The 25,609-nt window shown below is 47.8% G+C and overlaps 2 non-coding genes across 2 annotated transcripts; both read left to right on the top strand.

Moving 5' to 3' along the window:
- Positions 1 to 10,818: 10,818 nt before the first annotated feature.
- On the top strand, positions 10,819 to 10,891 carry Trnaa-ggc (transfer RNA alanine (anticodon GGC)). The gene has a single exon. It is a non-coding gene; the product is annotated as a tRNA-Ala (tRNA).
- Positions 10,892 to 16,631: 5,740 nt separating this feature from the next.
- Trnaa-ggc (transfer RNA alanine (anticodon GGC)) lies at positions 16,632 to 16,704 on the top strand. Its single transcript has one exon. It is a non-coding gene; the product is annotated as a tRNA-Ala (tRNA).
- The last annotated feature ends 8,905 nt before the right edge of the window (positions 16,705 to 25,609 follow it).

Here is a 25,609-nt window from a genome sequence, read left to right on the forward strand (position 1 = left end):
GAAAGACACCCTAACGGATACATAGCGAGTAGTGTTCGTCTGCTGAATAATGGGAGTGCAAAGGTCTGTGTCGTCTATATGGCTGTATGTAGCACCATTAGTCTTCGGGCGGGCGTAGCTCAGATGGTAGAGCACTTGCTTAGTATGCGAGAGGTACTGGGATCAATACCCAGTGCCTCCAGAATTTTTAACACACCTACATGCGCACCTTGATATGCAAGTGGAATAATTCACAGCCAGCAGATGTGTCTAGGAAGATACAAGCTTGCGCCGAGTTCACGTAAATCCCACTGCACATTCCTATTCTTTGCGTGCAGTCAGCTGCTACTGGTGTTGCTAGTTGTGACTGCTGAAAACAGATGCCGTAGCAATCAATTCATGGAGTGAGTTGTATGTTTTGCGATAGTCTGTCTCTGACAAGCAGGCACAGGTGACATAGGTGCGAACACAATAAGCTTGCAGACCCTCGCTGCCTGCAGACTCGGAGCAGCCACACTAGGAGGGCGGCCTAAGACGTTGGCGAAATGTGCTCATTCGCTTTGGCGCGACGTCGAACTATAAATAATGCTGTCACTAGCGTGAGCGTCGTGGAAAGTCGGAAAAGTCGGCTGCGAGGGTGAGTGCCAAGTTTGGGGAGCGTTTCGTAGTATGCGCAGTGCAATGGAGACGCGGAAACTTGTTGTGGCCCAGTGTTTTGCAGTTGGACGACAAGATTGGTACACAGTAGTAATGAGCGAGGCTCTGAGTTGGCATGAATAATGGAGTGCACAATGGGGCTCGAGATGTGTTTGTTACCTCAGGTGCTGTATGATTGTCGACAAGGAGTGAAAACGGAGCAATTTGTGACGGCTCTTTCAATTTAAGACGTTAAAAACAGACGGAATTTGCATTTGTAATACCAGAGCATCGAAACTACTTGGAAGTTTTGTGTATATGAACGGGTCCGCGCCTTTGTACTCTGCTCCCTTCACCGCTACAAACCAACCAACCATCGTGTCCGTTCGCATCTGAGTCGCAAACAATGGTGAATAGCGCAGTTTGCTTGTGCATGGGGCGTAGCTCAGTTGGTAGAGCATTCGCTTGGCATGTGAAAGGTCCAGGGTTCAAGCCGCGGCACTTCCATTTTTTTTGGTCAGTGCATGGTAAGTGTTGGTCGCGGCGAACCTAAAGGCACGCAAGATGTTGCAAAGCCAGCGTCACAGACTGATATGATGTATACTGACGTAAGGAGAGCAAGATGTAAGTGTGGGGACCGGCTGTTATCGAGGTGTCATCGAGTGCAGATCTGTCTTAGGTATCGCAGCTTAACCTCATTGAAGTCTAGAGGGTGTACAACACGTTGGTCTTACTCAGAGCGGTGTCCGAATTCTATTTTCTACGTTATACGTGCCACTATCATTGTGGCCAACTACGATTCGGTACAGAATGCACGAAACCTGAAAGACACCCTAACGGATACATAGAGAGTAGTGTTTGTCTGCTGAATAATGGGAGTGCAAGGGTCTGTGTCGTCTATATGGCTGTATGTAGCACCATTACTCTTCGATGGGGCGGGCGTAGCTCAGATGGTAGAGCGCTCGCTTAGTATGCGAGAGGTACTGGGATCAATACCCAGTGCCTCCAGAATTTTTAACACACCTACATGCGCACCTTGATATGCAAGTGGAATAATTCACAGCCAGCAGATGTGTCTAGGAAGATACAAGCTTGCGCCGAGTTCACGTAAATCCCACTGCACATTCCCATTCTTTGCGTGCAGTCAGCTGCTACTGGTGTTGCTAGTTGTGACTGCTGATAACAGATGCCGTAGCAATCAATTCATGGAGTGAGTTGTATGTTTTGCGATAGTCTGTCTCTGACAAGCAAGCACAGGTGACATAGGTGCGAACACAGGAAGCTTGCAGACCCTCGCTGCCTGCAGACACCGAGCAGCCACACTAGGAGGGCGGCCTAAGCCGTAGGCGAATTGTGCTCATTAGCTTTGGCGCGACGTCGAACTATAAATAATGCTGTCACTAGCGTGAGCGTTGCATGAGCGTCGTGGAAAGTCGGAAAAGACGGCTGCGAGGGTGAGTGCCAAGTTTGGGGAGCGTTTCGTAGTATGCGCAGTGCAATGGAGACGCGGAAACTTGTTGTGGCCCAGTGTTTTGCAGTTGGACGACAAGATTGGTACACAGTAGTAAAGAGCGAGGCACTGAGTTGGCATGAATAATGGAGTGCACAATGGGGCTCGAGATGTGTTTGTTACCTCAGGTGCTGTATGATTGTCGACAAGGAGTGAAAACGGAGCAATTTGTAACGGCTTTTTCAATTTAAGACGTTAAAAAGAGACGGAATTTGCATTTGTAATACCAGAGCATCGAAACTACTTGGAACTTTTGTGTATATGAACGGGTCCGCGCCTTTGTACTCTGCTCCCTTCACCGCTACAAACCAACCAACCATCGTGTCCGTGCGCATCTGAGTCGCAAAGAATGGGGAATAGCGAAGTTTGCTCGCTCATGGGGCGTAGCTCAGTTGGTAGAGCGTTCGCTTGGCATGTGAAACGTCCAGGGTTCAAGCCGCGGCGCCTCCATTTTTGTGGGCAGTGCATGGTAAGTGTTGGTCGCGGCGAACCTAAAGGCACGCAAGATGTTGCAAAGCCAGCGTCACAGACGGATATGATGTATACTGACGTAAGGAGAGCAAGTTGTAAGTGTGGGGACCGGCTGTTATCGAGGTGTCATCGAGTGCAGATCTTTCTTAGGTATCGCGGCTTAACCTCATTGAAGTCTAGAGGGTGGACAACACGTTGGTCTTAATCAGAGCGGTGTCCGAATTCTATTTTCGACGTTATATGTGCCACTATCATTGTGGCCAACTACGATTCGATACAGAATGCACGAAACCTGAAAGACACCCTAACGGATACATAGCGAGTAGTGTTCGTCTGCTGAATAATGGGAGTGCAAGGGTCTGTGTCGTCTATATGGCTGTATGTAGCACCACATTCTGGCTCTAGCTGCCGACTCGTACGGACGTGTCACCGTTGCTGCGTGTAGTCAGTGTTTCGCCGGTGTTTACCTTTGCGTTTCGGTGTTTTTGAGTTTTGTGATTTTCTTCGTGTGTAACTCGTGTTTTTTCTGCCTCCTTTGTTCTGTTTTTGTGTTTTCTACCGACGATTATTTGTTGTTTGTGGAGTTTTCGGTAATTACCGGAATCTCCCCTTGATTACTGCATACCATGGCTACAACTGTGAGGAAGAATACGCTGGTTTTTGCCTTCGCTAAGGAAACACGACGTGTTCAGCCGACTGCTCTGGAAATTCATGATTGGCTTGATCAGGTACTTGGCATAAATTCTGATATGGTGCATACCACTCAGCTAGATACTGACAACTACTGTGTTTTCGTAAAGTTTTTGGATCCCGTTTCGGTCGATAAAATTATTGGAAAATTCGGGTATCATGTCGAATTTTTGCATAGAGACGGCTCTACAAGTAAAGTGGCTATCAGGAGAGCTGATGCTCTTTATAGATCTGTGCGGGTGTTAAATTTACCTATCGAGATAGATAATGAGAAAATCAAGGTTGCCCTGTCTCAATATGGTGAGGTAAAGGATATAGTTAACGAACGTTGGTCGAAGCAATTTAAAATTCAGAGCTTCAATGGTATTCGTTCGGTAGAGATGGAAGTAAAGACGAATATCCCGTCTCATATAACTGTTGACGGGCATAAAGCACACGTGATTTATACTGGTCAAACCCCTACGTGCCATATATGCAATGAATCGGGTCATTTAAGGCAGGACTGTCCCCGTCGTGTCTTTGTACTAAAAACAAATTTAGTCCAACGCCGCAAGATGACCTTGAGCGAAGTTTTGGCAACCGATAACACGGCCAAACAGGGTGAGGGTTCGGATCCTGTACTTAGTACTGGAACTATTGCTGTTAAAGGCAGTGATTTTCCACCCCTGGTAACACGCTTCAATTGTGATTCCTCTGCCCGTGAGTTAGACGTACTAACCAAGAAACGACCACTTGAACATACAGATGATCATTCTGATGATGACACCTCCCGACAATCTCCTGCTGTACGTAAACAGAAAGCTGGCGATGAAAATCTGCATGTGCCCCAAGACGAAATGCAAGTAGATTTAATTGCAGTTTCTGATACATCTCGCTCACTGCCAGAAAATGCAACGGCAGCTGCCGACAGCGAGAAAGTAGAAGTCCCCCAAGCAGTGACAACTTGCCCAGCTGTAAACAGCGATAATCAGCTGTTTACCGACGGGAAGTTCGCGGAAGCGGTAGAACAACAACACCGCGACACCGCAACAGCACAGCAACCGGCACCAGAGTGTAAACAAGTGAAAGTGTTTACTCCTGAACCGGAAAATAAGCAAACACCGTCGCAAGCGTCACATCAACCGAAGGTAGCATGTAAACAGCAGGCAGTGTTTACAAACCAGGTCTCTCTAGACACTGCTGCTGAAGCGGCCGCGTCGAGTGTTGCCACAACAAAATCAGGTCAGGGTTTTCAGGGCGTCCACCGCCGTACGCTAAAACCACAACCGAATCTTACTGTTTCTCGCACCCAAGCCAAACAAAAAGCGGACAAGTCGGACGTAAAATCACAGAAAAATATACGATATGAAATTGTCAGAGAAGGTGCTCCAGATGAGCCTCCTGACACACTCAATGTAGAACAGCCCCTCAGTACTAAGGCGCGGGATGACAATGGCAGACAAACTAACGTTTAGCGACCGTGTTACTAGGACTGCTACCAAGTTCTGAATGACTGTAGTTCTAAACCGGATTTCAGCATACCAAAAGTAGAACAGTTTTTTTTTTTTTTTTTTTTTTTTTTTTTTTTTTTTTTTTTTTTACCAACTTTGTCCGTGGCCAATAGCAAGTTAGGGATGCAAGCATACTCTATCACAACGATCAATATAAATAAAATTCGAACCTCATTAAAGCTAGCTGCTCTCAAGGAATTTTTGTATGACTCTGGAACCGATATCGCTTTGCTACAGGAGGTTGTAACGACGGAATTTGTAATACCAGGATACACCGCAATTGTTAACGTATCTTGTGACACACATACAGGAACAGCGGTTCTGCTCAGGGAAGGGATTCCCGTATCTCAAGTGGAGCGGTTGGAATCTGGAAGGGCAATTAGTATTAACGTTTTAGGTACCACATTGATTAACTTATACGCGCCCTCAGGAAATAGTAATAGACAGGACAGGGCAGCATTTTATAAAGAGGAACTTATATATTTATTACGTCGAAACCCAAACAGTTTTATAATGGGCGGTGATTTTAACTGCGTGTTAAATCGTAAAGATCAACAACCACATTTTAACGGTTCTTTTGAACTTAAACGCCTAGTAATCGACCTAAAACTAAAGGACGCATGGGAACTAAAATATCCAACGAAGGTTGAATATACGTATATAACACAGACTTCGCGCAGTAGAATAGACAGAATCTATGTTTCCCAAAACTTGGAAAGATGTCTACTAAATTCAGAAATCGTACCTGTATATTTTAGTGACCACTGCAGTATGAAGGCGTGCATTAATTTAGCTCCACAGCCGATTCAGATTTTTAGGAACCAGTGGCAGCTAAATGTCTCTCTCTTAAAAGAGCAAGATTTGGCAGACGCGGTATCGGATGCGTGGACCTTATGTCTGCGATCGATCGAGAGGCACCCCACAGTATTAGACTGGTGGCTTAAGGTTGCAAAGCCGAGACTGAGAAAAGTGTGTATCAGATACAGCAGAGAAAGAGCGTGGGAGTTAAAAAACAGTATGGAATTTTATTACAGTTTGTTGCGAGACCTCTATGAACAGGCAAACGTGTCAACCATTAGATTACAAGACATCAGACACACCAAAGCGAAATTACTCGCCATTAAACGACAACAGATGGAAGGTTTAAAACTGAAGTCAAAGGCGAAGTCGGTGGTAGATGATGAAACAACATCCTTATATCATCTGCTTCGGCATGCAAAGAATAGGCGACGCACTGTTATTAGTGAACTTAAAACCCCCAATGGGACAACACTGATGTCTCAGAAGGAGATTCTAAATGCAGTATACCAGTACTACTATGCATTATATTCCTCCAGCCCACCTCACGAGGGGTCTCTGCAAGAGTTTCTCAGTGTTTTATCCCCACAGTTGACAAGTTCTGAAAACGACGAAATCCTTTCTGAAGTCAGTAACGAAGAGGTTCGTGAGACAATAACCAAGTCCCCGATGAATAAATCTGCTGGACCCGACGGACTCCCTGTAGAATTTTACAGAAAGTTCTGGTTTTTAATTGGTGACACATTTACATGCATTGTCAATGAGATTTTTAACGAGCAGACGATACCTGCATATTTTAAAGACAGCAAAATTGTACTTCTACCGAAAAACAAAGGGACGAAAAGTTTAAACAATTACCGCCCTATTTCACTTTTAAACTCTGACTACAAAATAGTATGCAGGATTTTAAAAAAGAGACTTTCCCCTCTGACCGACAAATTAATTAGTCAACATCAGTCATGTGCAGCAAATAGAAGTATTTTTAATACGATTTCTGAATATAGAGACATCATCGCCTTAGCATCGGTTTCTAATATCAAATGTGCTTTACTTTTTATAGATTTTACTAAGGCTTTCGACTCGGTGAATCACCGCTTCCTATTTGAGGTACTGACAAAAATGGGACTCGTCCACAAAACAGTTAATGTTATAAAAAACGTTGCTACTGGTCTGAACGCTAAATTAGCTGTCAACTGTCAGCTGACGCGGCAAATTCAAATAAACCGTGGCATCCCACAGGGAAGTCCATTATCTATGTTTTTGTTTGTTGTGTCGTTAGAGCCCTTTTTAAGAAGTGTTCATGAAAGGTTAAAGGGCATAACTATAACTGGCAGGAAAACTGTAGTGAGAGCCTATGCTGACGATGTTGGTGTCGTCATAAGAGGGCAAGATGATGTAATTCGACTAGGGGCCATTCTTCAAAACTACTGCCACGCATCGGGTGCGACAACAAACGAAAATAAAAGTACAATCCTGGGAATGCGGGGTCTTGAACGGATACAAATCGATTGGGCGAAGTCAGTTACCACACATAAAACCCTGGGGACAATCCTGACGGCATGTCCAATGAGGATGACAGCCCTCAATTGGAAAGAGGTTTTAACAAAGATTCAAGGGGGACTTATTGAGAACTCACAACGACTTATGAACCAGGTTCAGAGGGTCAGGTTCATTAACTTATGCATTCTCTCAAAGGCATTCTATATGGCACAAGTTTTTCCCTTGCCGAAGTTGATAGCTCAGAAAATAATGTCGAGGGTTGCAAATTTCTTATGGAAGGGGGAAATCTTCAGGGTTAACCTGAGAACTGCGACTTTACATCCTAGAAATGGAGGCCTCGGACTGGTGGACATACGCAATAAAGCTTCTGCGCTTTTCATAAAAAGGTCTTTAAACATATTTCACGCCAACCCCGGCAGTATTACTACACAATTGTTTAAATGTGTCCAACCAGAAAGCCTTCAACCACCGGCAGACGTACAAAAAATTAACCCCCGACTGCGATACGTTAGGATCTTATACACAGAATTGAGCTATGTTAACGAGAAACTCAGAACTTCACTGCACATTACAGCCAGAGATATCATGAGACAAAGACAACAATATGAAGGACAAAATAAAATTGCCACGAAATATATGAGTCACAACTGGGATGCAATTTGGGAGAATATTAGTTTTAACGGGCTCAATTCAGATGTGGTAACGGCATGGTACAAAGCCGTCAATAATATTGTCAGCACCAACGAGCGGCTTTATAAAATTGGGAAAGCTGAAACCCCCTTATGTCAGAAATGTAACCTAGTTGACACTGTGATTCATAGATTTACGTGTGCTGGAAATCTCAACAATTGGCATTGGCTCAGGAAAAGTCTTGCACTACTGCAACGAACGTCACCCAATTCCATTACTCCTATGGTGCTTTCCAGACCTGAAACTAAATATTACCCGAAAACCAAAAATAATGCAATACACTGGTTAATGGGGCAGTTTGTCCATTACATTATCAATAAAATAGGTGGTGACGACGAAACGGAATTCAAGCTTTTTATGCAAATGGAGTACAGCAACATTCAGCAATATGCAGACCACAGGAAAATGTATGGAAACATGTTGATCATTTTATTCGAACGAATAGGTGTTGGTTAAAGCGCACAGTCTAACACTAAATGTACTATTTTAGGGGTAATGAAGAAGTGAAGTATAAATCTACGTTCAAGATGAAGGAAATACCTCTTCTTTTATCCATTCATGTTACGTCTGCCCCCCAATAAGTGTCTCATAAATGCTCGCTGTATATTGCAGTATAAAAAAAAAAAAAAAAAAAAAAAAAAAAAATTAGTCTTCGGGGGGCGGGCGTAGCTCAGATGGCAGAGCACTTGCTTAGTATGCGATCGGTACTGGGATCAATACCCAGTGCCGCCAGAATTTTTATAAAAACATACATGCGCACCTTGATATGCAAGTGGAATAATTCACAGCCAGCAGAAGTGTCTAGGAAGATACAAGCTTGCGCCGAGACCACGTAAATCCCACTGCACATTCCTATTCTTTGCGTGCAGTCAGCTGCTACTGGTGTTGCTAGTTGTGACTGCTGAAAACAGATGCCGTAGCAATCAATTCATGGAGTGAGTTGTATGTTTTGCGATAGTCTGTCTCTGACAAGCAAGCACAGGTGACATAGGTGCGAACACGGGAAGCTTGCAGACCCTCGCTGCCTGCAGACACCGAGCAGCCACACTAGGAGGGTGGCCTAAGCCGTAGGCGAAATGTGCTCATTCGCTTTGGCGCGACGTCGAACTATAAATAATGCTGTCACTAGCGTGAGCGTCGTGGAAAGTCGGAAAAGTCGGCTGCGAGGGTGAGCGCCAAGTTTGGGGAGCGTTTCGTAGTATGCGCAGTGCAATGGAGACGCGGAAACTTGTTGTGGCCCAGTGTTTTGCAGTTGGACGACAAGATTGGTACACAGTAGTAAAGAGCGAGGCACTGAGTTGGCATGAATAATGGAGTGCACAATGGGGCTCGAGATGTGTTTGTTACCTCAGGTGCTGTATGATTGTCGACAAGGAGTGAAAACGGAGCAATTTGTGACGGCTCTTTCAATTTAAGACGTTAAAAACAGACGGAATTTGCATTTGTAATACCAGAGCATCGAAACTACTTGGAACTTTTGTGTATATGAACGGGTCCGCGCCTTTGTACTCTGCTCCCTTCACCGCTACAAACCAACCAACCATCGTGTCCGTGCGCATCTGAGTCGCAAAGAATGGGGAATAGCGCAGTTTGCTCGTGCATGGGGCGTAACTCAGTTGGTAGAGCGTTCGCTTGGCATGTGAAAGGTCCAGGGTTCAAGCCGCGGCGCCTCCATTTTTTGTAATCAGTGCATGGTAAGTGTTGGTCGCGGCGAACCTAAAGGCACGCAAGATGTTGCAAAGCCAGCGTCACAGACTGATATGATGTATACTGACGTAAGGAGAGCAAGACGTAAGTGTGGGGACCGGCTGTTATCGAGGTGTCATCGAGTGCAGATCTGTCTTAGGTATCGCGGCTTAACCTCATTGAAGTCTAGAGGGTGGACAACACGTTGGTCTTACTCAGAGCGGTGTCCGAATTCTATTTACGACGTTATACGTGCCACTTTTATTGTGGCCAACTACGATTCGATACAGAATGCACGAAACCTGAAAGACACCCTAACGGATACATAGAGAGTAGTGTTTGTCTGCTGAATAATGGGAGTGCAAGGGTCTGTGTCGTCTATATGGCTGTATGTAGCACCATTAGTCTTCGGAGGGGTGGGCGTTGCTCAGATGGTAGAGCGCTCGCTTAGTATGCGAGAGGTACTGGGATCAATACCCACTGCCTCCAGAATTTTTAACACACCTACATGCGCACCTTGATATGCAAGTGGAATAATTCACAGCCAGCAGATGTGTCTAGGAAGATACAAGCTTGCGCCGAGTTCACGTAAATCCCACTGCACATTCCTATTCTTTGCGTGCAGTCAGCTGCTACTGGTGTTGCTAGTTGTGACTGCTGATAACAGATGCCGCAGCAATCAATTCATGGAGTGAGTTGTATGTTTTGCGATAGTCTGTCTCTGACAAGCAAGCACAGGTGACATAGGTGCGAACACAGGAAGCTTGCAGACCCTCGCTGCCTGCAGACACGGAGCAGCCACACTAGGAGGGCGGCCTAAGCCGTTGGCGAAATGTGCTCATTCGCTTTGGCGCGACGTCGTACTATAAATAATGCTGTCACTAGCGTGAGCGTTGCGTGAGCGTCGTGGAAAGTCGGAAAAGTCGGCTGCGAGGGTGAGTGCCAAGTTTGGGGAGCGTTTCGTAGTATGCGCAGTGCAATGGAGACGCGGAAACTTGTTGTGGCCCAGTGTTTTGCAGTTGGACGACAAGATTGGTACACAGTAGTAAAGAGCGAGGCACTGAGTTGGCATGAATAATGGAGTGCACAATGGGGCTCGAGATGTGTTTGTTACCTCAGGTGCTGTATGTTTGTCGACAAGGAGTGAAAACGGAGCAATTTGTGACGGCTCTTTCAATTTAAGACCTTAAAAACTGATGGAATTTGCATTTGTAATACCAGAGCATCGAAACTACTTGGAACTTTTGTGTATATGAACGGGTCCGCGCCTTTGTACTCTGCTCCCTTCACCGCTACAAACCAACCAACCATCGTGTCCGTGCGCATCTGAGTCGCAAACAATGGGGAATAGCGCAGTTTTCTCGTGCATGGGGCGTAGCTCAGTTGGTAGAGCGTTCGCTTGGCATGTGGAAGGTCCAGGGTTCAAGCCGCGGCGCCTCAATTTTTTGTGGTCAGTGCATGGTAAGTGTTGGTCGCGGCGAACCTAAAGGCACGCAAGATGTTGCAAAGCCAGCGTCACAGACTGATATGATGTATACTGACGTAAGGAGAGCAAGATGTAAGTGTGGGGACCGGCTGTAATCGAGGTGTCATCGAGTGCAGATCTGTCTTAGGTATCGCGGCTTATCCTCATTGAAGTCTAGAGGATAAACAACACGTTGGACTTACTCAGAGCGGTGTCCGAATTCTATTTTCGACGTTATACGTGCCACTTTCATTGTGGCCAACTACGATTCGATACAGAATGCACGAAACCTGAAAGACACCCTAACGGATACATAGAGAGTAGTGTTTGTCTGTTGAATAATGGGAGTGCAAGGGTCTGTATCGTCTATATGGCTGTATGTAGCACCGTTAGTCTTCGGGGGGGTGGGCGTAGCTCAGATGGTAGAGCGCTCGCTTAGTATGCGAGAGGTACTGGGATCAATACCCAGTGCCTCCAGAATTTTTAACACACCTACATGCGCACCTTGATATGCAAGTGGAATAATTCACAGCCAGCAGATGTGTCTAGGAAGATACAAGCTTGCGCCGAGTTCACGTAAATCCCACTGCACATTCCTATTCTTTGCGTGCAGTCAGCTGCTACTGGTGTTGCTAGTTGTGACTGCTGATAACAGATGCCGTAGCAATCAATTCATAGAGTGAGTTGTATGTTTTGCGATGGTCTGTCTCTGACAAGCAAGCACAGGTGACATAGCTGCGAACACGGGAAGCTTGCAGACCCTCGCTGCCTGCAGACACCGAGCAGCCACACTAGGAGGGCGGCCTAAGCCGTAGGCGAAATGTGCTCATTCGCTTTGGCGCGACGTCGAACTATAAATAATGCTGTCACCAGCGTGAGCGTTGCGTGAGCGTCGTGGAAAGTCGGAGAAGTCGGCTGCGAGGGTGAGTGCCAAGTTTGGGGAGCGTTTCGTAGTATGCGCAGTGCAATGGAGACGCGGAAACTTGTTGTGGCCCAGTGTTTTGCAGTTGGACGACAAGATTGGTACACAGTAGTAAAGAGCGAGGCACTGAGTTGGCATGAATAATGGAGTGCACAATGGGGCTCGAGATGTGTTTGTTACCTCAGGTGCTGTATGATTGTCGACAAGGAGTGAAAACGGAGCAATTTGTGACGGCTCTTTCAATTTAAGACGTTAAAAACAGACGGAATTTGCATTTGTAATACCAGAGCATCGAAACTACTTGGAACTTTTGTGTATATGAACGGGTCCGCGCCTTTGTACTCTGCTCCCTTCACCGCTACAAACCAACCAACCATCGTGTCCGTGCGCATCTGAGTCGCAAAGAATGGGGAATAGCGCAGTTTGCTCGTGCATGGGGCGTAGCTCAGTTGGTAGAGCGTTCGCTTCGCATTTGTGAAAGGTCCAGGGTTCAAGCCGCGGCGCCTCCATTTTTTGTGGTCAGTGCAAGGTAAGTGTTGGTCGCGGCGAACCTAAAGGCACGCAAGATGTTGCAAAGCCAGCGTCACAGACTGATATGATGTATACTGACGTAAGGAGAGCAAGATGTAAGTGTGGGGACCGGCTGTTATCGAGGTGTCATCGAGTGCAGATCTGTCTTAGGTATCGCGGCTTAACCTCATTGAAGTCTAGAGGGTGGACAACACGTTGGTCTTACTCAAGGCTGTGTCCGAATTCTATTTTCGACGTTATACGTGCCACTTTCATTGTGGCCAACTACGATTCGATACAGAATGCACGAAACCTGAAAGACACCCTAACGGATACATAGAGAGTAGTGTTTGTCTGCTGAATAATGGGAGTGCAAGGGTCTGTGTCGTCTATATGGCTGTATGTAGCACCATTAGTCTTCGGGGGGGGGGGGGGGGGGGGGAGGGTGAGCGTTGCTCTAGATGGTAGAGCGCTCGCTTAGTATGCGAGAGGTACTGGGATCAATACCCACTGCCTCCAGAATTTTTAACACACCTACATGCGCACCTTGATATGCAAGTGGAATAATTCACAGCCAGCAGATGTGTCTAGGAAGATACAAGCTTGCGCCGAGTTCACGTAAATCCCACTGCACATTCCTATTCTTTGCGTGCAGTCAGCTGCTACTGGTGTTGCTAGTTGTAACTGCTGATAACAGACGCCGTAGCAATCAATTCATGGAGTGAGTTGTATGTTTTGCGATAGTCTGTCTCTGACAAGCAAGCACAGGTGACATAGGTGCGAACACGGGAAGCTTGCAGACCCTCGCTGCCTGCAGACACCGAGCAGCCACACTAGGAGGGCGGCCTAAGCCGTTGGCGAAATGTGCTCATTCGCTTTGGCGCGACGTCGAACTATAAATAATGCTGTCACTAGCGTGAGCGTCGTGGAAAGTCGGAAAAGTCGGCTGCGAGGGTGAGTGCCAAGTTTGGGGAGCGTTTCGTAGTATACGCAGTGCAATGGAGACGCGGATACTTGTTGTGGCCCAGTGTTTTGCAGTTGGACGACAAGATTGGTACACAGTAGTAAAGAGCGAGGCACTGAGTTGGCATGAATAATGGAGTGTACAATGGGGCTCGAGATGTGTTTGTTACCTCAGGTGCTGTATGATTGTCGACAAGGAGTGAAAACGGAGCAATTTGTGACGGCTCTTTCAATTTAAGACGTTAAAAACAGACGGAATTTGCATTTGTAATACCAGAGCATCGAAACTACTTGGAACTTTTGTGTATATGAACGGGTCCGCGCCTTTGTACTCTGCTCCCTTCACCGCTACAAACCAACCAACCATCGTGTACGTGCGCATCTGAGTCGCAAAGAATGATGAATAGGGCAGTTTGCTCGTGCATGGGGCGTAGCTCAGTTGGTAGACCGTTCGCTTGGCATGTGAAAGGTCCAGGGTTCAAGCCGCGGCGCCTCAATTTTTTGTGGTCAGTGCATGGTAAGTGTTGGTCGCGGCGAACCTAAAGGCACGCAAGATGTTGCAAAGCCAGCGTCACAGACTGATATGATGTATACTGACGTAAGGAGAGCAAGATGTAAGTGTGGGGACCGGCTGTTATCGAGGTGTCATCGAGTGCAGATCTGTCTTAGGTATCGCGGCTTAACCTCATTGAATCCTAGAGTGTGGATAACACGTTGGTCTTACTCTGAGCGGTGTCCGAATTCTATTTTCGACGTTATACGTGCCACTTTCATTGTGGCCAACTACGATTCGATACAGAATGCACGAAACCTGAAAGACACCCTAACGGATACATAGAGAGTAGTGTTTGTCTGCTGAATAATGGGAGTGCAAGGGTCTGTGTCGTCTATATGGCTGTATGTAGCACCATTAGTCTTCGGGGGGGGTGAGCGTTGCTCTAGATGGTAGAGCGCTCGCTTAGTATGCGAGAGGTACTGGGATCAATACCCACTGCCTCCAGAATTTTTAACACACCTACATGCGCACCTTGATATGCAAGTGGAATAATTCACAGCCAGCAGATGTGTCTAGGAAGATACAAGCTTGCGCCGAGTTCACGTAAATCCGACAGCACATTCCTATTCTTTGCGTGCAGTCAGCTGCTACTGGTGTTGCTAGTTGTGACTGCTGATAACAGATGCCGTAGCAATCAATTCATGGAGTGAGTTGTATGTTTTGCGATAGTCTGTCTCTGACAAGCAAGCACAGGTGACATAGGTGCGAACACAGGAAGCTTGCAGACCCTCGCTGCCTGCAGACACGGAGCAGCCACACTAGGAGGGCGGCCTAAGCCGTTGGCGAAATGTGCTCATTCGCTTTGGCGCGACGTCGAACTATAAATAATGCTGTAACTAGCGTGAGCGTCGTGGAAAGTCCGAAAAGTCGGCTGCGAGGGTGAGTGCCAAGTTTGAGGAGCGTTTCGTAGTATGCGCAGTGCAATGGAGACGCGGAAACTTGTTGTGGCCCAGTGTTTTGCAGTTGGACGACAAGATCGGTACACAGTAGTAAAGAGCGAGGCACTGAGTTGGCATGAATAATGGAGTGCACAATGGGGCTCGAGATGTGTTTGTTACCTCAGGTGCTGTATGATTGTCGACAAGGAGTGAAAACGGAGCAATTTGTGACGGCTCTTTCAATTTAAGACGTTAAAAACAGACGGAATTTGCATTTGTAATTCCAGAGCATCGAAACTACTTGGAACTTTTGTGTATATGAACGGGTCCGCGCCTTTGTACTCTGCTCCCTTCACCGCTACAAACCAACCAACCATCGTGTCCGTGCGCATCTGAGTCGCAAAGAATGGGGAATAGCGCAATTTGCTCGTGCATGGGGCGTAGCTCAGTTGGTAGAGCGTTCGCTTGGCATGGGAAAGGTCCAGGGTTCAAGCCGCGGCGCCTCCATTTTTTGTGGTCAGTGCATGGTAAGTGTTGGTCGCGGCGAACCTAAAGGCACGCAAGATGTTGCAAAGCCAGCGTCACAGACTGATATGGTGTATACTGACGTAAGGAGAGCAAGATGTAAGTGTGGGGACCGGCTGTTATCGAGGTGTCATCGAGTGCAGATCTGTCATAGGTATCGCGGCTTAACCTCATTGAAGTCTAGAGGATGGACAACACGTTGGACTTACTCAGAGCGGTGTCCGAATTCTATTTTCGACGTTATACGTGCCACTTTCATTGTGGCCAACTACGATTCGATACAGAATGCACGAAACCTGAAAGACACCCTATCGGATACATAGAGAGTAGTGTTTGTCTGCTGAATAATGGGAGTGCAAGGGTCTGTGTCGTCTATATGGCTGTATGTAGCACCGTTAGTCTTCGGGGGGGCGGGCGTAGCTCAGATGGTAGAGCGCTCGCTTAGTATGCGAGAGGTACTGGGATCAATACCCAGTGCCTCCAGAAATTTTAACACACCTACATGCGCAACTTGATATGCTAGTGGAATAATTCACAGCCAGCAGATGTGTCTAGGAGGATACAAGCTTGCGCCGAGTTCTCGTAAATCCCACTGAACATTCCTATTCTTTGCGTGCAGTCAGCTGCTACTGGTGTTGCTAGTTGTGACTGCTGATAACAGATGCCGTAGCAATCAATTGATGGAGTGAGTTGTATGTTTTGCGATAGTCTGTCTCTGACAAGCAAGCACAGGTGACATAGGTGCGAACACGGGAAGCTTGCAGACCCTCGCTGCCTGCAGACACCGAGCAGCCACACTAGGAGGGCGGCCTAAGCCGTAGGCGAAATGTGCTCATTCGCTTTGGCGCGACGTCGTACTATAAATAATGCTGTCACTAGCGTGAGCGTTGCGTGAGCGTCGTGGAAAGTCGGAAAAGTCGGCTGCGAGGGTGAGTGCCAAGTTTGGGGAGCGTTTCGTAGTATGCGCAGTGCAATGGAGACGCGGAAACTTGTTGTGGCCCAGTGTTTTGCAGTTGGACGACAAGATTGGTACACAGTAGTAAAGAGCGAGGCACTGAGTTGGCATGAATAATGGAGTGCACAATGGGGCTCGAGATGTGTTTGTTACCTCAGGTGCTGTATGTTTGTCGACAAGGAGTGAAAACGGAGCAATTTGTGACGGCTCTTTCAATTTAAGACCTTAAAAACAGACGGAATTTGCATTTGTAATACCAGAGCATCGAAACTACTTGGAACTTTTGTGTATATGAACGGGTCCGCGCCTTTGTACTCTGCTCCCTTCACCGCTACAAACCAACCAACCATCGTGTCCGTGCGCATCTGAGTCGCAAACAATGGGGAATAGCGCAGTTTTCTCGTGCATGGGGCGTAGCTCAGTTGGTAGAGCGTTCGCTTGGCATGTGGAAGGTCCAGGGTTCAAGCCGCGGCGCCTCAATTTTTTGTGGTCAGTGCATGGTAAGTGTTGGTCGCGGCGAACCTAAAGGCACGCAAGATGTTGCAAAGCCAGCGTCACAGACTGATATGATGTATACTGACGTAAGGAGAGCAAGATGTAAGTGTGGGGACCGGCTGTAATCGAGGTGTCATCGAGTGCAGATCTGTCTTAGGTATCGCGGCTTATCCTCATTGAAGTCTAGAGGATAAACAACACGTTGGACTTACTCAGAGCGGTGTCCGAATTCTATTTTCGACGTTATACGTGCCACTTTCATTGTGGCCAACTACGATTCGATACAGAATGCACGAAACCTGAAAGACACCCTAACGGATACATAGAGAGTAGTGTTTGTCTGCTGAATAATGGGAGTGCAAGGGTCTGTATCGTCTATATGGCTGTATGTAGCACCGTTAGTCTTCGGGGAGGCGGGCGTAGCTCAGATGGTAGAGCGCTCGCTTAGTATGCGAGAGGTACTGGGATCAATACCCAGTGCCTCCAGAATTTTTAACACACCTACATGCGCACCTTGATATGCAAGTGGAATAATTCACAGCCAGCAGATGTGTCTAGGAAGATACAAGCTTGCGCCGAGTTCACGTAAATCCCACTGCACATTCCTATTCTTTGCGTGCAGTCAGCTGCTACTGGTGTTGCTAGTTGTGACTGCTGATAACAGATGCCGTAGCAATCAATTCATAGAGTGAGTTGTATGTTTTGCGATGGTCTGTCTCTGACAAGCAAGCACAGGTGACATAGCTGCGAACACGGGAAGCTTGCAGACCCTCGCTGCCTGCAGACACCGAGCAGCCACACTAGGAGGGCGGCCTAAGCCGTAGGCGAAATGTGCTCATTCGCTTTGGCGCGACGTCGAACTATAAATAATGCTGTCACCAGCGTGAGCGTTGCGTGAGCGTCGTGGAAAGTCGGAGAAGTCGGCTGCGAGGGTGAGTGCCAAGTTTGGGGAGCGTTTCGTAGTATGCGCAGTGCAATGGAGACGCGGAAACTTGTTGTGGCCCAGTGTTTTGCAGTTGGACGACAAGATTGGTACACAGTAGTAAAGAGCGAGGCACTGAGTTGGCATGAATAATGGAGTGCACAATGGGGCTCGAGATGTGTTTGTTACCTCAGGTGCTGTATGATTGTCGACAACGAGTGAAAACGGAGCAATTTGTGACGGCTCTTTCAATTTAAGACGTTAAAAACAGACGGAATTTGCATTTGTAATACCAGAGCATCGAAACTACTTGGAACTTTTGTGTATATGAACGGGTCCGCGCCTTTGTACTCTGCTCCCTTCACCGCTACAAACCAACCAACCATCGTGTCCGTGCGCATCTGAGTCGCAAAGAATGGGGAATAGCGCAGTTTGCTCGTGCATGGGGCGTAGCTCAGTTGGTAGAGCGTTCGCTTCGCATTTGTGAAAGGTCCAGGGTTCAAGCCGCGGCGCCTCCATTTTTTGTGGTCAGTGCAAGGTAAGTGTTGGTCGCGGCGAACCTAAAGGCACGCAAGATGTTGCAAAGCCAGCGTCACAGACTGATATGATGTATACTGACGTAAGGAGAGCAAGATGTAAGTGTGGGGACCGGCTGTTATCGAGGTGTCATCGAGTGCAGATCTGTCTTAGGTATCGCGGCTTAACCTCATTGAAGTCTAGAGGGTGGACAACACGTTGGTCTTACTCAAGGCTGTGTCCGAATTCTATTTTCGACGTTATACGTGCCACTTTCATTGTGGCCAACTACGATTCGATACAGAATGCACGAAACCTGAAAGACACCCTAACGGATACATAGAGAGTAGTGTTTGTCTGCTGAATAATGGGAGTGCAAGGGTCTGTGTCGTCTATATGGCTGTATGTAGCACCATTAGTCTTCGGGGGGGGGGGGGGGGGGGGTGAGCGTTGCTCTAGATGGTAGAGCGCTCGCTTAGTATGCGAGAGGTACTGGGATCAATACCCAGTGCCTCCAGAATTTTTAACACACCTACATGCGCACCTTGATATGCAAGTGGAATAATTCACAGCCAGCAGATGTGTCTAGGAAGATACAAGCTTGCGCCGAGTTCACGTAAATCCGACAGCACATTCCTATTCTTTGCGTGCAGTCAGCTGCTACTGGTGTTGCTAGTTGTGACTGCTGATAACAGATGCCGTAGCAATCAATTCATGGAGTGAGTTGTATGTTTTGCGATAGTCTGTCTCTGACAAGCAAGCACAGGTGACATAGGTGCGAACACAGGAAGCTTGCAGACCCTCGCTGCCTGCAGACACGGAGCAGCCACACTAGGAGGGCGGCCTAAGCCGTAGGCGAAATGTGCTCATTCGCTTTGGCGCGACGTCGAACTATAAATAATGCTGTCACTAGCGTGAGCGTCGTGGAAAGTCCGAAAAGTCGGCTGCGAGGGTGAGTGCCAAGTTTGAGGAGCGTTTCGTAGTATGCGCAGTGCAATGGAGACGCGGAAACTTGTTGTGGCCCAGTGTTTTGCAGTTGGACGACAAGATCGGTACACAGTAGTAAAGAGCGAGGCACTGAGTTGGCATGAATAATGGAGTGCACAATGGGGCTCGAGATGTGTTTGTTACCTCAGGTGCTGTATGATTGTCGACAAGGAGTGAAAACGGAGCAATTTGTGACGGCTCTTTCAATTTAAGACGTTAAAAACAGACGGAATTTGCATTTGTAATTCCAGAGCATCGAAACTACTTGGAACTTTTGTGTATATGAACGGGTCCGCGCCTTTGTACTCTGCTCCCTTCACCGCTACAAACCAACCAACCATCGTGTCCGTGCGCATCTGAGTCGCAAAGAATGGGGAATAGCGCAATTTGCTCGTGCATGGGGCGTAGCTCAGTTGGTAGAGCGTTCGCTTGGCATGTGAAAGGTCCAGGGTTCAAGCCGCGGCGCCTCCATTTTTTGTGGTCAGTGCATGGTAAGTGTTGGTCGCGGCGAACCTAAAGGCACGCAAGATGTTGCAAAGCCAGCGTCACAGACTGATATGGTGTATACTGACGTAAGGAGAGCAAGATGTAAGTGTGGGGACCGGCTGTTATCGAGGTGTCATCGAGTGCAGATCTGTCATAGGTATCGCGGCTTAACCTCATTGAAGTCTAGAGGATGGACAACACGTTGGACTTACTCAGAGCGGTGTCCGAATTCTATTTTCGACGTTATACGTGCCACTTTCATTGTGGCCAACTACGATTCGATACAGAATGCACGAAACCTGAAAGACACCCTATCGGATACATAGAGAGTAGTGTTTGTCTGCTGAATAATGGGAGTGCAAGGGTCTGTGTCGTCTATATGGCTGTATGTAGCACCGTTAGTCTTCGGGGGGGGCGGGCGTAGCTCAGATGGTAGAGCGCTCGCTTAGTATGCGAGAGGTACTGGGATCAATACCCAGTGCCTCCAGAAATTTTAACACACCTACATGCGCACCTTGATATGCTAGTGGAATAATTCACAGCCAGCAGATGTGTCTAGGAGGATACAAGCTTGCGCCGAGTTCTCGTAAATCCCACTGAACATTCCTATTCTTTGCGTGCAGTCAGCTGCTACTGGTGTTGCTAGTTGTGACTGCTGATAACAGATGCCGTAGCAATCAATTGATGGAGTGAGTTGTATGTTTTGCGATAGTCTGTCTCTGACAAGCAAGCACAGGTGACATAGGTGCGAACACGGGAAGCTTGCAGACCCTCGCTGCCTGCAGACACCGAGCAGCCACACTAGGAGGGCGGCCTAAGCCGTAGGCGAAATGTGCTCATTCGCTTTGGCGCGACGTCGTACTATAAATAATGCTGTCACTAGCGTGAGCGTTGCGTGAGCGTCGTGGAAAGTCGGAAAAGTCGGCTGCGAGGGTGAGTGCCAAGTTTGGGGAGCGTTTCGTAGTATGCGCAGTGCAATGGAGACGCGGAAACTTGTTGTGGCCCAGTGTTTTGCAGTTGGACGACAAGATTGGTACACAGTAGTAAAGAGCGAGGCACTGAGTTGGCATGAATAATGGAGTGCACAATGGGGCTCGAGATGTGTTTGTTACCTCAGGTGCTGTATGATTGTCGACAAGGAGTGAAAACGGAGCAATTTGTGACGGCTCTTTCAATTTAAGACGTTAAAAACAGACGGAATTTGCATTTGTAATACCAGAGCATCGAAACTACTTGGAACTTTTGTGTATATGAACGGGTCCGCGCCTTTGTACTCTGCTCCCTTCACCGCTACAAACCAACCAACCATCGTGTCCGTGCGCATCTGAGTCGCAAAGAATGGGGAATAGCGCAGTTTGCTCGTGCATGGAGCGTAGCTCAGTTGGTAGAGCGTTCGCTTGGCATGTGAAAGGTCCAGGGTTAAAGCCGCGGCGCCTCCATTTTTTGTGGTCAGTGCATGGTAAGTGTTGGTCGCGGCGAACCTAAAGGCACGCAAGATGTTGCAAAGCCAGCGTCAGAGACTGATATGATGTTTACTGACGTAAGGAGAGCAAGATGTAAGTGTGGGGACCGGCTGTTATCGAGGTGTCATCGAGTGCAGATCTGTCTTAGGTATCGCGGCTTAGCCTCATTGAAGTCTAGAGGGTGGACAACACGTTGGTCTTACTCAGAGCGGTGTCCGAATTCTATTTTCGACGTTATACGTGCCACTTTCATTGTGGCCAACTACGATTCGATACAGAATGCATGAAACCTGAAAGACACCCTAACGGATACATAGAGAGTAGTGTCTGTCTGCTGAATAATGGGAGTGCAAGGGTCTGTGTCGTCTATATGGCTGTATGTAGCACCATCAGTCTTCGTGGGGGCGGGCGTAGCTCAGATGGTAGAGCGCTCGCTTAGTATGCGAGAGGTACTGGGATCAATACCCAGTGCCTCCAGAATTTTTAACACACCTACATGTGCACCTTGATATGCAAGTGGAATAATTCACAGCCAGCAGATGTGTCTAGGAAGATACAAGCTTGCGCCGAGTTCACGTAAATCCCACTGCACATTCCTATTCTTTGCGTGCAGTCAGCTGCTACTGGTGTTGCTAGTTGTGACTGCTCATAACAGATGCCGTAGCAATCAATTCATGGAGTGAGTTGTATGTTTTGCGCTAGTCTGTCTCTGACAAGCAAGCACAAGTGACATAGGTGCGAACACGGGAAGCTTGCAGATCCTCGCTGCCTGCAGACACCGAGCAGCCACACTAGGAGGGCGGCCTAAGCCGTAGGCGAGATTTGCTCATTCGCTTTGGCGCGACGTCGAACTATAAATAATGCTGTCACTAGCGTGAGCGTCGTGGAAAGTCGGAAAAGTCGGCTGCGAGGGTGAGTGCCAAGTTTGGGGAGCGTTTCGTAGTATGCGCAGTGCAATGGAGACGCGGAAACTTGTTGTGGGCCAGTGTTTTGCAGTTGGACGACAAGATTGGTACACAGTGGTAAAGAGCGAGGCACTGAGTTGGCATGAATAATGGAGTGCACAATGGGGCTCGAGATGTGTTTGTTACCTCAGGTGCTGTATGATTGTCGACAAGGAGTGAAAACGGAGCAATTTGTGACGGCTCTTTCAATTTAAGACGTTAAAAACAGACGGAATTTGCATTTGTAATACCAGAGCATCGAAACTACTTGGAAGTTTTGTGTATATGAACGGGTCCGCGCCTTTGTACTCTGCTCCCTTCACCGCTACAAACCAACCAACCATCGTGTCCGTGCGCATCTGAGTCGCAAAGAATGGGGAATAGCGCAGTTTGCTCGTGCATGGGGCGTAGCTCAGTTGGTAGAGCGTTCGCTTGGCATGTGAAAAGTCCAGGGATCAAGCTGCGGCGCCTACATTTTTTGTGGTCAGTGCATGGTAAGTGTTGGTCGCGGCGAACCTAAAGGCACGCAAGATGTTGCAAAGCCAGCGTCACAGACTGATATGATGTATACTGACGTAAGGAGAGCAAGATGTAAGTGTGGGGACCGGCTGTTATCGAGGTGTCATCGAGTGCAGATCTGTCTTAGGTATCGCAACTTAACCTCATTGAAGTCTAGAGGATGGACAACACGTTGGACTTACTCAGAGCGGTGTCCGAATTCTATTTTCGACGTTATACGTGCCACTTTCATTGTGGCCAACTACGATTCGATACAGAATGCACGAAACCTGAAAGACACCCTAACGGATACATAGAGAGTAGTGTTTGTCTGCTGAATAATGGGAGTGCAAGGGTCTGTGTCGTGTATATGGCTGTATGTAGCACCATTAGTCTTCGTGGGGGCGGGCGTAACTCAGATGGTAGAGCGCTCGCTTAGTATGCGAGAGGTACTAGGATCAATACCCAGTGCCTCCCGAATTTTTAACACACCTACATGCGCACCTTGATATGCAAGTGGAATAATTCACAGCCAGCAGATGTGTCTAGGAAGATACAAGCTTGCGCCGAGTTCACGTAAATCCCACTGAACATTCCTATTCTTTGCGTGCAGTCAGCTGCTACTGGTGTTGCTAGTTGTGACTGCTGATAACAGATGCCGTAGCAATCAATTCATGGAGTGAGTTGTATGTTTTGCACTGGTCTGTCTCTGACATCAAGCACAGGTGACATAGGTGCGAACACGGGAAGCTTGCAGACCCTCGCTGCCTGCAGACACCGAGCAGCCACACTAGGAGGGCGGCCTAAGCCGTAGGCGAAATGTGCTCATTCGCTTTGGCGCGACGTCGAACTATAAATAATGCTGTCACTAGCGTGAGCGTCGTGGAAAGTCGGAAAAGTCGGCTGCGAGGGTGAGTGCCAAGTGTGTTGGAGCGTTTCGTAGTATGCGCAGTGCAATGGAGACGCGGAAACTTGTTGTGGCCCAGTGTTTTGCAGTTGGACGACAAGATTGGTACACAGTAGTAAAGAGCGAGGCACTGAGTTGGCATGAATAATGGAGTGCACAATGGGGCTCGAGATGTGTTTGTTACCTCAGGTGCTGTATGATTGTCGACAAGGAGTGAAAACGGAGCAATTTGTGACGGCTCTTTCAATTTAAGACGTTAAAAACAGACGGAATTTGCATTTGTAATACCAGAGCATCGAAACTACTTGGAACTTTTGTGTATATGAACGGGTCCGCGCCTTTGTACTCTGCTCCCTTCACCGCTACAAACCAACCAACCATCGTGTCCGTGCGCATCTGAGTCGCAAATAATGGGGAATAGCGCAGTTTGCTCGTGCATGGGGCGTAGCTCAGTTGGTAGAGCGTTCGCTTGAGATGTGAAAGGTCCAGGGTTAAAGCCGCGGCGCCTCCATTTTTTGTGGTCAGTGCATGGTAAGTGTTGGTCGCGGCGAACCTAAAGGCACGCAAGATGTTGCAAACCCAGCGTCAGAGACTGATATGATGTTTACTGACGTAAGGAGAGCAAGATGTAAGTGTGGGGACCGGCTGTTATCGAGGTGTCATCGAGTGCAGATCTGTCTTAGGTATCGCGGCTTAGCCTCATTGAAGTCTAGAGGGTGGACAACACGTTGGTCTTACTCAGAGCGGTGTCCGAATTCTATTTTCGACGTTATACGTGCCACTTTCATTGTGGCCAACTACGATTCGATACAGAATGCATGAAACCTGAAAGACACCCTAACGGATACATAGAGAGTAGTGTTTGTCTGCTGAATAATGGGAGTGCAAGGGTCTGTGTCGTCTATATGGCTGTATGTAGCACCATTAGTCTTGGGGGGGGGGGGAGCGTTGCTCTAGATGGTAGAGCGCTCGCTTAGTGTGCGAGAGGTACTGGGATCAATACCCAGTGCCTCCAAAATTTTTAACACACCCACATGCGCACCTTGATATGCAAGTGGAATAATTCACAGCCAGCAGAAGTGTCTAGGAAGATACAAGCTTGCGCCGAGTTCACGTAAATCCCACTGCACATTCCTATTCTTTGCGTGCAGTGAGCTGCTACTGGTGTTGCTAGTTGTGACTGCTGATAACAGATGCTGTAGCAATCAATTCATGGAGTGAGTTGTATGTTTTGCGATAGTCTGTCTCTGACAAGCAAGCACAGGAGACATAGGTGTGAACACGGGAAGCTTGCAGACCCTCGCTGCCTGCAGACACCGAGCAGCCACACTAGGAGGGCGGCCTAAGCCGTAGGCGAAATGTGCTCATTCGCTTTGGCGCGACGTCAAACTATATATAATGCTGTCACTAGCGTGAGCGTCGTGGAAAGTCGGAAAAGTCGGCTGCGAGGGTGAGTGCCAAGTTTGGGGAGCGTTTCGTAGTATGCGCAGTGCAATGGAGACGCGGAAACTTGTTGTGTCCCAGTGTTTTGCAGTTGGACGACAAGATTGGTACACAGTAGTAAAGAGCGAGGCACTGAGTTGGCATGAATAATGGAGTGCACAATGGGGCTCGAGATGTGTTTGTTACCTCAGGTGCTGTATGATTGTCGACAAGGAGTGAAAACGGAGCAATTTGTGACGGCTCTTTCAATTTAAGACGTTAAAAACAGACGGAATTTGCATTTGTAATACCAGAGCATCGAAACTACTTGGAAGTTTTGTGTATATGAACGGGTCCGCGCCTTTGTACTCTGCTCCCTTCACCGCTACAAACCAACCAACCATCGTGTCCGTGCGCATCTGAGTCGCAAAGAATGGGGAATAGCGCAGTTTGCTCGTGCATGGGGCGTAGCTCAGTTGGTAGAGCGTTCGCTTGGCATGTGAAAAGTCCAGGATTCAAGCTGCGGCGCCTACATTTTTTGTGGTCAGTGCATGGTAAGTGTTGGTCGCGGCGAACCTAAAGGCACGCAAGATGTTGCAAAGCCAGCGTCACAGACTGATATGATGTATACTGACGTAAGGAGAGCAAGATGTAAGTGTGGGGACCGGCTGTTATCGAGGTGTCATCGAGTGCAGATCTGTCTTAGGTATCGCGGCTTAACGTCATTGAAGTCTAGAGGATGGAC

This window comes from Schistocerca gregaria, chromosome 10, assembly GCF_023897955.1.
Source record: "Schistocerca gregaria isolate iqSchGreg1 chromosome 10, iqSchGreg1.2, whole genome shotgun sequence".
Taxonomy (NCBI): domain Eukaryota; kingdom Metazoa; phylum Arthropoda; class Insecta; order Orthoptera; family Acrididae; genus Schistocerca; species Schistocerca gregaria.